The sequence below is a fragment of the Maylandia zebra genome, linkage group LG1, assembly GCF_041146795.1.
Source record: "Maylandia zebra isolate NMK-2024a linkage group LG1, Mzebra_GT3a, whole genome shotgun sequence".
Lineage (NCBI taxonomy): Eukaryota > Metazoa > Chordata > Actinopteri > Cichliformes > Cichlidae > Maylandia > Maylandia zebra.
In genome coordinates this window covers 15,965,602-15,977,632 of record NC_135167.1, presented here as the reverse complement: position 1 = coordinate 15,977,632, position 12,031 = coordinate 15,965,602, and the positions used below count along the sequence as shown (strand labels likewise).

At 38.9% G+C, this 12,031-nt stretch overlaps 1 protein-coding gene across 1 annotated transcript in view; it reads right to left on the bottom strand.

The window, feature by feature from the left end:
* Positions 1 to 12,031, bottom strand: part of LOC101487496 (CUB and sushi domain-containing protein 1) — a 457,578-nt gene that overhangs the window by 320,737 nt on the left and 124,810 nt on the right. The gene's annotated exons all lie outside the window — the stretch shown is intronic.

Genomic DNA, 12,031 nt, shown 5'->3' with positions numbered 1-12,031 from the left:
CCTTGTTCTCTCCCTCTTCACTGGCATTCGGCTGCATCCTTCTTTTAAATGCACAAGCACAGAGACAAGTTCAGACAAAAAGACGAAGAGAGAGAAAAAGAAAGAGAGAAAGAAAAAATAGACAAATCTAATGGCTATCATCCAAAACAAGGGTGAGAAAATACCAGAGGAAGCCAGTGGTAGCCCTCAGCCTCTTAGCAGATACACCTATGGCATCAATTTGAAGCTCCTATGTTGCTTCGTTCTCATGTTATTGCTTTCACAAACTTGAGTGTTCACTTCACCTGAATGTATGCCCACTCACAGCCTGCTGGGTGAGCGGGCAAAAATTGAATCTTTACTGAAACATGAGCTGCAAAGTAGAGCCCTATATTATCAAATGTCAAATATTTACTGATCTAATGGTACTGGCATTTATAAAGCTGATTAATAAAAAACATTACATTTTTTTCTTGACCACAATTTTCACATCAAACATCATTTTCATCCCTCTTCATGCACAAAACAAAGATTCACCTGTGCAACAGGCACTGAAACCAAACCATTTTTCACATATGAAAAATTAACAAAAACTCTTTTAGACACGAAATTATTTTATACTTTTATCAGTACCGTACTGACTTTGGCTTTTCTGATATGCTGACCAGTACTGCTAAAAGTATGGACATATGGTAGAGCAAAAAGTATTCATACACAAAAACAGATCTAAGAAATTAATTTGATAATTTACACAATATCATTGCTAAAACTAAAAGAAGGAAGATTCTACATGTGAAAATCTCTTCTTCTTCTTCTTTTTTCTCCTCATCCTCCTTCTTTGTGATCTTCCCATTTTTGTCTGCATGATAATTCCATCTTCAACATCCTTTTTCTGGTATATCCACAATCCCTCCAAAAACCATCTCAGCCTTGCCTCTCTAACTTTGTCTACAAACCTGTCAACCTGAACCGTCCCTCTGATGTACTCTGTATTTCTAATCTTATCCATCCTGGTCACTCCCAGTAAAAATCTTAACATCTTCAACTCTCCCACCTCCAGCTCTTCCTCGTGTCTTTTTGTCAGTGACATTGTCTCCAAGCCGTACATCATAGCAGGTCTCGCTACTATCTTGTAAATCTTCCCTTCATTCTTGCTGCTATTCTTCTGTCACAAATCACTCCTGACACTTGGTGGTCAGAAACCAAGAAAAAAAAACATGAACATAGCACCAGCTACTGTACACTGGACAATATTTAGCTAAGTAAGAGATATGTAGTTCTGACTGATAAAAGAGCAAACCACTTTGATGGATTGTGAGATTCAGATGAGAAAAACATCAAAACAAAAACAAAATGCCTTTAGTAGTAAAGGATGTATACAAACAAAAGAACAAAGTCTGTGTAACAGTGCTAATTGGGTCGGTCAACTAATAATTTTCCTCATTGTTTTTGTCAATGGCATTTTTATGATGTAAACAAGACAATAACTAAATAAAAACTAATGTGCAAGGACTAAAACTACAATAAAGGCTGTCAATTTAGCGCAGTGGGTTTTTCGGGGACTATATGCCACACGGCCGGAGAGTATTGGCCCAGGTTTGATTCTGATCCATAGCTCTTTGCTTTTTGTCTGTCCCTGATTTCTTGTCAAACTTCAGTAAAACTATCCAATAAATGCTAAAAAAAAATCATTATAAAATGTATTGATATTTTTGTCAATAACTAAGAACAAGACCAAAATATTCTAGAGAGACAAAATCCAGTCAGAAGTAATTAGTTGTGTAGAAAGGCACGGTGAGTTTTTATGTGATCCAATCAGAAATAATCTTCTTGTGCAGTAAGGTTAGACGGTGTGGGAGAGGGGTTCTAATAACTCCTTTGGTCTCTTTTTTTTCTTTTAATTATCATTGTCAGTATCAGTCTTAAAATCATGTATCAGTGAGTCTAAGGAGCTTGGAAAGAAAACGTCTGAACTTCTTTAAGTTTCTTGAAGACGTTTCACCTTTCATCCGAGAAGCGTCTTCAGTTCTATGAGTAATTGGTGGAGAGTCCCAGATTTAAGCCCTATGGGAGTGTCCACAAGAGGGTTGTGGGCCCCCTATAGATCCTCTATCTGATCACATGATCCAAGGTGTGAAAACGGGTGTGGGTCAAATCAGTCAAGGTTTCAGGCGAACCCATTGTGAAACCTAGCTCCACCCTATCATGTGATTTACTGAGGTCAAATGGCCCGGCCACCTCCTCTGTGTCAGTCAGTGTTGAAAAGCGACAGTTTGGGTTACTAAAATGTTAACCACATTTTTAATGTCATGCAAAAAAATCACAAAATCACAATCCTAAAAAGGCATGAACTGTCTTGGTTTGAATGTGCTGGTCAGCTGGACCCTTTAAGTTTGCATGTTAAGACTGCGTGTCTGTTTTCCTGCAGGACATGTACCCAGCCTTTTTTCCTATAGTGATATGATGAACCACAGTGCTACTTGGTAAAAAGTTTTTTTTAAAGTGATATTTTTCTTCTTTTCTCTTTTCTGCAAAGTAATGCTGCTCATCACAATAATGTGCAGCTGGCAGAATTTTTGAATAATAAAACTCGAGAAATAATTAGAATTTCTTTCTGCAGCTTAGTTGTTTTTTTTCACTCTTTTCTGTCCCCCTCGTTTTCTTTCTATCATCATTTTTTTCACTATACCTGCCTTCTCTGACCCACACATAGCTGCCTTTCACGGAATATAAAAAAACAACCTTTACATATTCATAAACTGGAAATCAGTATTCCCTTAAGACAATTCTATGAATCATATTTCACTTTCAGTTCTGTTCATTTATAGCATCTTTTTAAAAAAAACCAAAAAAAAAAACCCCTCACTGTTACTTACTGTTTGACACACCACCTAGTTACTCTTTATTTTCACCACCTCGTCTTTTCTCTTCCACCATTTCTTCTCAATACCAGAGTCTATTTATTTTCATTCTTGTGTTCTTTTCTCCATTTTCTTTCCTCCTCCCATCTTCAGGGAGCCAAAAATTCTTTGAAATTTAAATCGGATTGGAACATAAACATTCTTCTATAAATCCAAAGACGGTTTCATGATAGGAAGTATGAGCTAACGGAGTAAGAAAGCCAGAGAGAGGACCGTGACAAAGAGAAAATCTTATGATTTGAAAAATACTGGAAGCATCAGAGGAAACTGTGATTTTAGGTGGCTCTTTGTGTGACAAATCATTCTGACGCTAATCTGTCAGCTGTCGATCTAGCATCACAACTCATCTTCAGCTGCTGCTGCTGCAATCTTGTGGTCCTCTGTAGGAAAAAAAGTTATAAATTCAAAGCCAGGCCAGGTGCTATGCTGAGCTGCAATTGGCCACAAGGCTAAAAATATGTAAAGCATGCTGACTCATTGGGTGATAAGAGAATTAGTTCAGTTCTCTGAGAACTGGACATTTTTTTCTGCTTAGCCAAAGTAAGACAAACTCACAGATGGCTTTTCATGTTTTCGTGACAGTTATAAGGTATGTCCACTACTGAGATTAGTAAGCTCAATTCGTGGAAGTTAAGATAAAGTCCGCTTAAAGTTAAATAAACCGTCTCCTCTATTGAGGTTTTTCACAAATACAGTTAAATCCCTGCAGTTACATTGGTATTTGCAGAGTATTTCTGCATTCATAGCTGTGTGGACATTTAGGTTCCTATGTGGGGATGTTAAACAAAACAACAAAACTGCTCCTCTTTAAAATTTGCACAGTTGGAACTATGCAAACAGCAAAGCTGACTGCATCATATCAAAGCCTGATTAGCACGGTGTCCTTTAAGAAATCTGTGCAAATTAGACAAACAGAAACATCAGTTTTAACACCTTCTCACATGTGTATGTGTGGACTGACTCCAATCATACACACTAGTAGCAACCACAGAACTGAATGCCCATTTATCACAAAGAGCAGCCCACATAAGTAAATTTGACATTTAAATACTCCCACAGTACTGTCTTCCACTGTCCACAACCATTTATAAATATGGCAATATCTAAGGAATAAACCTTTATTGTAGAAAAGAAAACATGTTTTATTTGTGCCTTTTCAAAAGAGGATTGCTTATGAGTATCTTGCCAGGAGGATGAAAACCAGCTCGTGCATCCTTGCATGAAAACCCATGTTCACCTTTGCTTAAAAGCGCAGTACAAATTGTATTAAATCTACTGCACCCACACATTACAGCAGGTGCTCTATGACACACACGTGGCCAGTCGTTGTCATGCTGAAAAATAAAGTCATTGCCAATAAGACACTTTCCAGATGGTTTTGCATGAAGGATCAAAATCCGATGGTACATCTGTGTTAATAATTCCATCTATTTTGAAAACCACGACAGAGCCTCCACCATGTTTGACAGATGGCTGTAAACTCTCACTGTTGTAGTTCTGACCTCCTCTGTACATATTGAATCTTTCAGGTCCTTCGTCCCATGTCAGGTGTTTTCTGGATTTTTTCTTATTTGTTAAAGATATGACCTTTCAGATAATGTTCATCTGCTGTATTGTAGGCCTACAGTTTTTACCCCTCCACCATAAAAGGCTGATGGGGTATTGTCATCCCTTTGTCAAGCAGGCGAGTGGTGTTGCCACCCAAGTTTGTGAATGAGACAATGTAGGATTTTTAAATTTATCCCACAGGTGCAGCTACTAGAAGGCTGAGGAGTAGCGCTGGCAGCCACCAGTATTCTTCTTTTTTGCCCTCCACATGTTCAGTTTCATTTTTTTGAGAACACTGGACATCCTATGACTTTTAGAATCACCCTGATGATGCACAAATTTTATTTTAAGTCTGTCAAACTAAAGAAATTGGAAAAAAAAACGTGTTTTGTGATAAACTGGTACCAAAGTACCTAAAGACACAATTTGAAACTGGTTCTTTGCTACATCGTCTGTTTTATTTAAGCGCCCGACTGGTTCATCTTATGAGTTAGGTGTTTTTTTCTATGCTTGAATGATTCATAATTGGTGATTGGAGCACTGGTGCTAAACTTCACACATAATAAAATAAGAGAACATTTCCAGTTAGGTCCAAAATGGTGGCACTAAGCATTAACAAATGACATGTTTTTCTCACATTTGTATGTTCCTAGCCACGCAACATAGCTGACATAACACTGATAAGAGATCTTTGAAGTTTCTGGAAACTGCATTATTCCTTCTTGAACAGAGGTAATTTACCTCTAGCTGCTGTGCCAAGATAATTTGACTGAGACCAGACACTGCATTAAATGCCCACATCCTCACATCACAATCCCAGCAGGGCAACCTGAGCTCCACAATGTCAATTTAACAGAGCTAGTTTGACAAGTAGACAAGCTTCTGTGTAAATCTATGCTCTGACTTGACTTTGCGGTAGGAAAAGTTAGTTTAAGAGCATGAAGGGAAGTTTTTTAAATGTGATAGAGAAGGCGAGACCCCCTCTGCTTTCTTTCTATCGGGGGTCTGAAGGAATGTGTACTCATTATTTTCAGTTTCTGAATTTTTGTTTCTTGTATTTTCTGAGTTCTTGCTCTCTGTGTGAAAAAGTCTTTCTTCCATCCCAATCGCTTTACTGCACTGTGTGTAAGCAGCTGCTTTTGTGGATGCTTTTTGGGTGCACTCACACTAAGATATCAAATAAGCAAGAGAAAGTTTCCAATCAGGCAAAAAAAAGTCAGTAGTAGAGAATCGCAGAGGGAGGCAGAAATGATGGAGGAATGAGGAGATGAGGAGCTGTGGACAACTGTTTGGAAAAATGCAATAGAAAGAGTTTTTCTTGACAGACCTGTAGTTTAGAGAAATGTACAGAAAGAGAGGAGGTTACGAAGAGTGTCTGGAGGGAAAGAATGAAACAAACACTGTTTCCATCTTATCATATTCTTAGTCTTTGTCTGAAGAAATGAATAACAAGCAACTTTTTTCTCTATCCAAAAATGAATCTTCAAATCTTCAAGTGATTCTTGGTCAGCCATTTAGCTAAAAGTTTTTAAAAGACTGATGCATGAAAAGAAGTGCTATTTCCTAATGTAGGAATAAAATGGAAAGCTAGAAGAGAGCATCATTTGGTTTTTGCCTCTCATATCAAAGCGCTTTCGTCTCTGTACTTTGATGTATCTGTTGGAGGGGAAAAAAAGATTCTTTTGGAGGCATTTCAAACTCTGGCTTTTTACCAGCCAGCCTTTCCACCTTGATGTGTCTGAAACAAACAAACAATTTTTTATCTGTATTTTCAGGAAGTGTATATTCCGTATTACTGCTCAGCAAATACCCAAAGGGGGCAAAAACAACAAGAGATTTTCTGGATAAATGCCAGCTCAGATGTTCTAAAAAATGACAGCCAGCCATTCAGCCAGCCGTTTACTCTGCCAGTCAACCAGTGTGGAAAGGAGTGCCAGGGGCCTCGTGTCTGAATGCTGCACACATTACATCTAATGATGTATGATGTTTTGAAATGTAAAATATAAATCAACTGCTATGCCTAAGGGATAGTGCTAAATAAGAGAGAGTTAGAAATGGCTGTTACTATAGATCTGAATCTTGCCTTGTAAACTCTGGATCTGAGGTGATATTTCAGCACCGTCTCCAAGTAGAAATGCTTACATGTTGTGATAATTTATTTATCCCAGCAGGAAAGTAATTGTTTGGGCGTTTTAGTGAATCAGTCTACAAGCCTCTTATACAACAGCAGTCGCATGAATTTTACAGTATAATGAGGATGATGCCAAACATTCTGATGACCTTGATGAAAGCAGACCCAGTTGTTTTGCTCTGGATAATAACAATACCTTGCTGCACAGGGTTTAGGTACTTTGCTTTCAGCTTAAAAACACATCATTCTAATTGTTTACTGTTTATATGAGCTGATTAGTTGAATTAGTTGAGCTTGGGCTTAGCTTTTTGTTTAGGACTGGGTTCAAATCCACTGGCCGGTTGGGGCCTTCGTCTATGGAGTGTGCATGTTCTCCCTGTGTCTGTGGGGGTTCCCTCCAGGAAGTCAGAGTGCCTGGAGGGCATGCATGTTAGGTTAATTGGTGACTCTAAAGGGAATATACAGTAAGTGCAAATGGTTGTCTTTCCCTCTGCCCAGGTCATACCCCACCTCATGCCCCATGACAGCTTGGGTAAGCTATAGCACCCCTGCAACCCTGAATTTAATAAGCAGAGAAAAATGAATGCATGTGTTTCTTTGCACTGACATTTCTAAGTATATGCAAAAAGATAAATGTCTCAACCTAAACAGTTTAAAGGATGACTTTACAAATTGGTGATTAAAGAAGAATAAAATCTGTCTAAGGTATATGTTTTAGTTTTCTAGAAATACTTCAGACATAACTGTTATAATATACATAAAACCTTGTTTAATACCTTGTTTAAACTTTATTGAAATATCAGGGAGGTCAACTACTGATCATTTTAGTGGATCTAAATGTATTTGTGGCTGGCACAGTGGTGCAGTGGTTAACACTGACAAGACACTGCAAGATGGTCCTGAGTTTAAACCCAGCTGGGGGCTTTTTGTTCTTCCCATATCTGGACGGGTCCTCTCCGGATATTCCGACTTCCTCCCACATTCCAAAGACATGCACTGGGTTTGGTAAATCTAATGGTGTATGTCTCTATGGGTTACCCCATGACAGAATTGAAATCTGCCCAGGGTGTACCCTGCTTCTCCTACTTTGACAGCTGGGATAGGCTCCAGCCCCTCATGACCCTGAATTGGATAAGTATAGGAAAAAAGTATGGATGAAAGCATGTGGGCCATTTATTTGTCAGTGGTGCCTCGGTAAGTATTCGATTTTGTGAACCGAAGAAGCATATGAATAGCTAATGACATCAGACTTAACAGACAGATTACTAGGCGACCACCAACCACACAACACTATCCAAAATAATCATTAGGAAACATTAGGATAAGCACACCTTAACATATCGCCAATAATATTATTAGAAACCTGACTATTTTGCTGTACTGGAGATGACTAACATCAGAAACTGTTCCTTTGCTTTCTTTGCTTCCCATTTCTTGTTTGTTTTTGTTTTTTTAATTTTGAGTATCTGTGGAAAAAAATTTACTGCATTTTTAAAACTGTATCTGTCATGGTCCTGGGTCGAGCGACCCAGTGTTTGAGTTTTATGTATCTTTTGTATTCATTTGTGCCTTCGCTTAGTTCACCTAGTTAATTTCTAGATTGCTGTTTAGTCTTGTTGCCTCCCCCCGTACTAAGTCTCCCTGGTTCATGCGTCATGTCTGCGTGGTTATGTTTAGTTCATGTCATGTCTAATCTCCATGTTTCCTGTTTTACTTTGAAAGTCTGTATTCAATGTCGGTGTATTTAGTTTCACCTCTCCTGTCCTGTCATTAGGTTCATGTGTGTCAGCTGTGCTCCCATGTGTGGCCACTTCATGTAGTCTGTGTCGCGTCGTCTGTGTTCCCACCCTCCATGTCGTCATAGCCAGTCTTAGTATTCATAGTTATGGTTTCCTGTGTCTTCATAGTTTTTTCCTAGTTTTACTTTCCCAGTTTAGTCATAGTTTAGTTTGTCACTGCGTTTCTGCCTTGTCTGCACTACTTGTCACCAGCCACAATAAAGGCTCGCTTTCAGTTAAGTTTACTCCAGTCTACTCTCGTTACTCTACTCTTCCTTACCTTTTCCTTACATTTCCTGCCAAGATCCAAAAAATAATAATAGATTATTATTTGGGGTAAAATAAGTGCACACGGATGGCTATATTACACATTTAAAATAGAAACAACATTGTCGGTAGCAATGGTAAGCCAGTCATGGGTGCACACGTCATTCAGATTGTGTTATCCAGTAGAGATGTGTTTTGAATTGTCATGTTGATTTTTGTTTGTTTCTTTTGTTGGAGATCTGTTTTGGGACCCCTAGAGTTTCATTCTTTTATTCCCTATTTCTTGCTTTTTTTCCTGCTGTAGTTCTAACCCAGTTTTCACACTTGCTTTAATATTCTGTCACAATATAAACAAATATATAAAAATAAATAACTAAGTCAGATGTTTCACCAAAATGAAACTTCTGTGATAAATCCCAGAGTGGATTCATGGTTAATTTAACTGTTACTGTTGGTATCTGAAAAACATGTGAGTGGGAATTCTGGCTTTATTGTAGACAGTGGCATATACCACATGTGGGAATGTTCAATGTAGAATAGTGATCAAAATGCACACCTCACAGAGACGACTAATGACAGCTCAGCTGCAGCCTGGCTACATGTAAACAGTTTTCTTTGGTTTTTTAATTCTCTTTTTTTTCTTCCATCCTGATATGGAGGATATCTGCTCTATTTCATCTCCGTTTCGATCTGTTTTCTGTCTACCTGTAACTTTTTTCTTTTTATTACTTCATCTTCTCTTCTGTATCCCCACACCACCCACTGTGTCTCAGCAGTAACAGGTGTTTGGTGAGGCGGGAGGCCCGCGGATCTAAATGTTCTCATCAGTCCCAGAGTCCAGCCCAACAGCTGAACTCAGCATCAGTCCACAGTCTGCTACAGCAGACGCTGCTCCTCCCGGTCGCTTTCATTCTTCGAAATAACACATTTTTTTTGACTGACTGGCTACAGTGGAACCTGGGGAATAAACAAGGTTGTGTGCATTGCAAATATAAGGTTAAGTCACAGGCAAGTTTTAAGAAAAAAAATGAATAGTTACAACTATAAATAAAGAGAAATGGCTTAGAAGCAAGGTACAAAGCAAGGTTATTTTGCATATTTTGGCAAAAATTAAATGTTCTGATCATACTGAGCATTCATGCAAACGGCCAACAAGTGGATTAAGCTACAGGAGTAAATGTATTCTAATTTATTGTGACTGCTGTGGCTCCATGCTGGTTGCAGCTGCCATTCTACAAAAAAAGGGGGGAAAAAAGACCTAGCCATAGAGTTTTTCAAGTTCTCTCTCAAACCTACAGGAGGGGGAAGTGTTTGATAATCACAACAGAAGTCTTCGGTAAAGCGTTCCATGAAATCTGCGTGGAAAAACACAGCTATAGATGAATAAAAAATAGCAAGGAAGAAAATGTAAATGCTTATATGGCAGAAATCATGTGTACTGTTTGAGTTTCTACGCTTGTTCAACTCTTATCATAATGTGAAAACTGTTCTCAACTTTGTGATGTGCTGGTGACAAGTTGAAGCAGCTTAGAGTATTATCAAGAATACAATAAGACACAGACAGACGGACAGAACTACCAACCGCAGAGGGACTTAGTTCTACTAGCTTTAGTATCTTCCATCTGTGTGTATTTGCAGTGTGTGTGTTAGTGTGTTTGAGTCCCTTGCTAGTCCTGTTTCTCTCTCTTTTCCTCAGCAGTCCTACCTTCCTCCCTCCCCCAATCTCTTTCTGTCTTTACTTCACTCCTTCCTTCCCTAGCGGTACTCCTGGATTAGTTCCATTGCCTGGTTATCTAGTGTTGGCCTATTTTTCCTCAGAAAAGTGTGATTTTTACTCTGCAGTTACTGAGAGTAGTCTAAGTTTTTGTATGTGCGTGTGATCTTCAAATGATGCCTGTAAGTACATTTTCTTGATGAGATATAATCCATTAGATGTTTCTCATTATTTTCTGAACTCCACTGGGTTTCTTTGTTACTGGAAGGCATCTTTACACATTGACAATAAACTGGACTGGGCTAAAAACACCACAGCACTTTACAGGAAGGGCCAGAGTCGTCTCTATTTTTTGAGGCGACTGAGGTCCTTCAACATCTGCCAGAAAATGCTGAGGATTTTCTATGAGTCCGTTGTGGCCAGTGCGATCCTCTATGCTGTTGCATGCTGGGGGAGCAGGCTGAGGGTCGCAGATGCCAACAGACTTAATAAACTGATCCGTAAGGCCAGCAATGTTGTGGGGATGGAGCTGGACTCCCTCAAGGTGGTGTCGGAGAGGCGGATGCTGTCCAAGATAAAGACAATGTTGGATAACACCTCCCACCCACTCCATGACATGTTGGTCAGTCACAGGAGCTCGTTCAGTGAGAGACTGAGATTACCGAAAAGCACCACTGAACGACACAGGAAATCATTCCTGCCTGTGGCCATCTCCCTGTACAACGCATCCACTTAACACACTGTTTGCTGCTACAGCTACACATGTTTCTTTTCCAACTATTTATTTATAAGTGACTTATGTATGTATGTATGTATGTATGTATATATATGTATATATTGTACTATTCTTAGTTAGCGTATTGTCTGTCTTGTCTTAATGTTGGTTTAAAATGGAGCACTGTAACAAAAAATAATTTGCCCCAGGGATCAATAAAGTATTCTGATTCTGATTATTCTTTGGTTGTGTACTTTCTGGTCCACTGTAGCATTTATATAAAGCTCAAACTACTAATGTATCTCTAGCAAGCTAGTAATGGAACAGTACGGCATGCGCTACATAGCCTATCCGGTCGTTAAGTGATGACGTGACGAATCCTACTTCCGGGCCTAAAGTAGTCTGCGTTTAATTTGGCTTTTGTGTTGTTAACATGTTTAATGTTTTGCATTTTCTTCTATTTAATCTCAAAATGCTCTTAAAACAGTCAGTGATCACTGTTGACCTCCCTCAGCTTTTATTACCGCTAATCATTTATTTAAGCTCAGTTTTTAAAACCTTAGGATGTAACTACAGCCCAGCCCATGCAGCAGTATATGAATGACTAACCTCGTATTGTGGATGGATTATCTCAGTTGTTCTCCTGGCTGATGTTTGGTCCTTTTACAGCATCCTGCCATGCGATTACATTTGTTCCTGACCACCGAGAACACTCATGTTAACTTTTATCGAGTGGAAAAAAAGTTAGCTTGTTTATATTATGCTAACATAGCTGTGTCGCTAGCGGTCATGTAGCACATCATTATATACCAGCTAGCCCAACTTCAGTAACCCTACAAACGTCACTGCTGTTTGGTTTTCTGTCTTCATTTATGTTGGAAGTGATAACAGAGCTGTACGTTTTAATTTGTTTCCAAAACCCCGCAGTCAGGACATGCTATATTGTATTTAGATAGAAGCTAGCGAGCTAACTTCCTG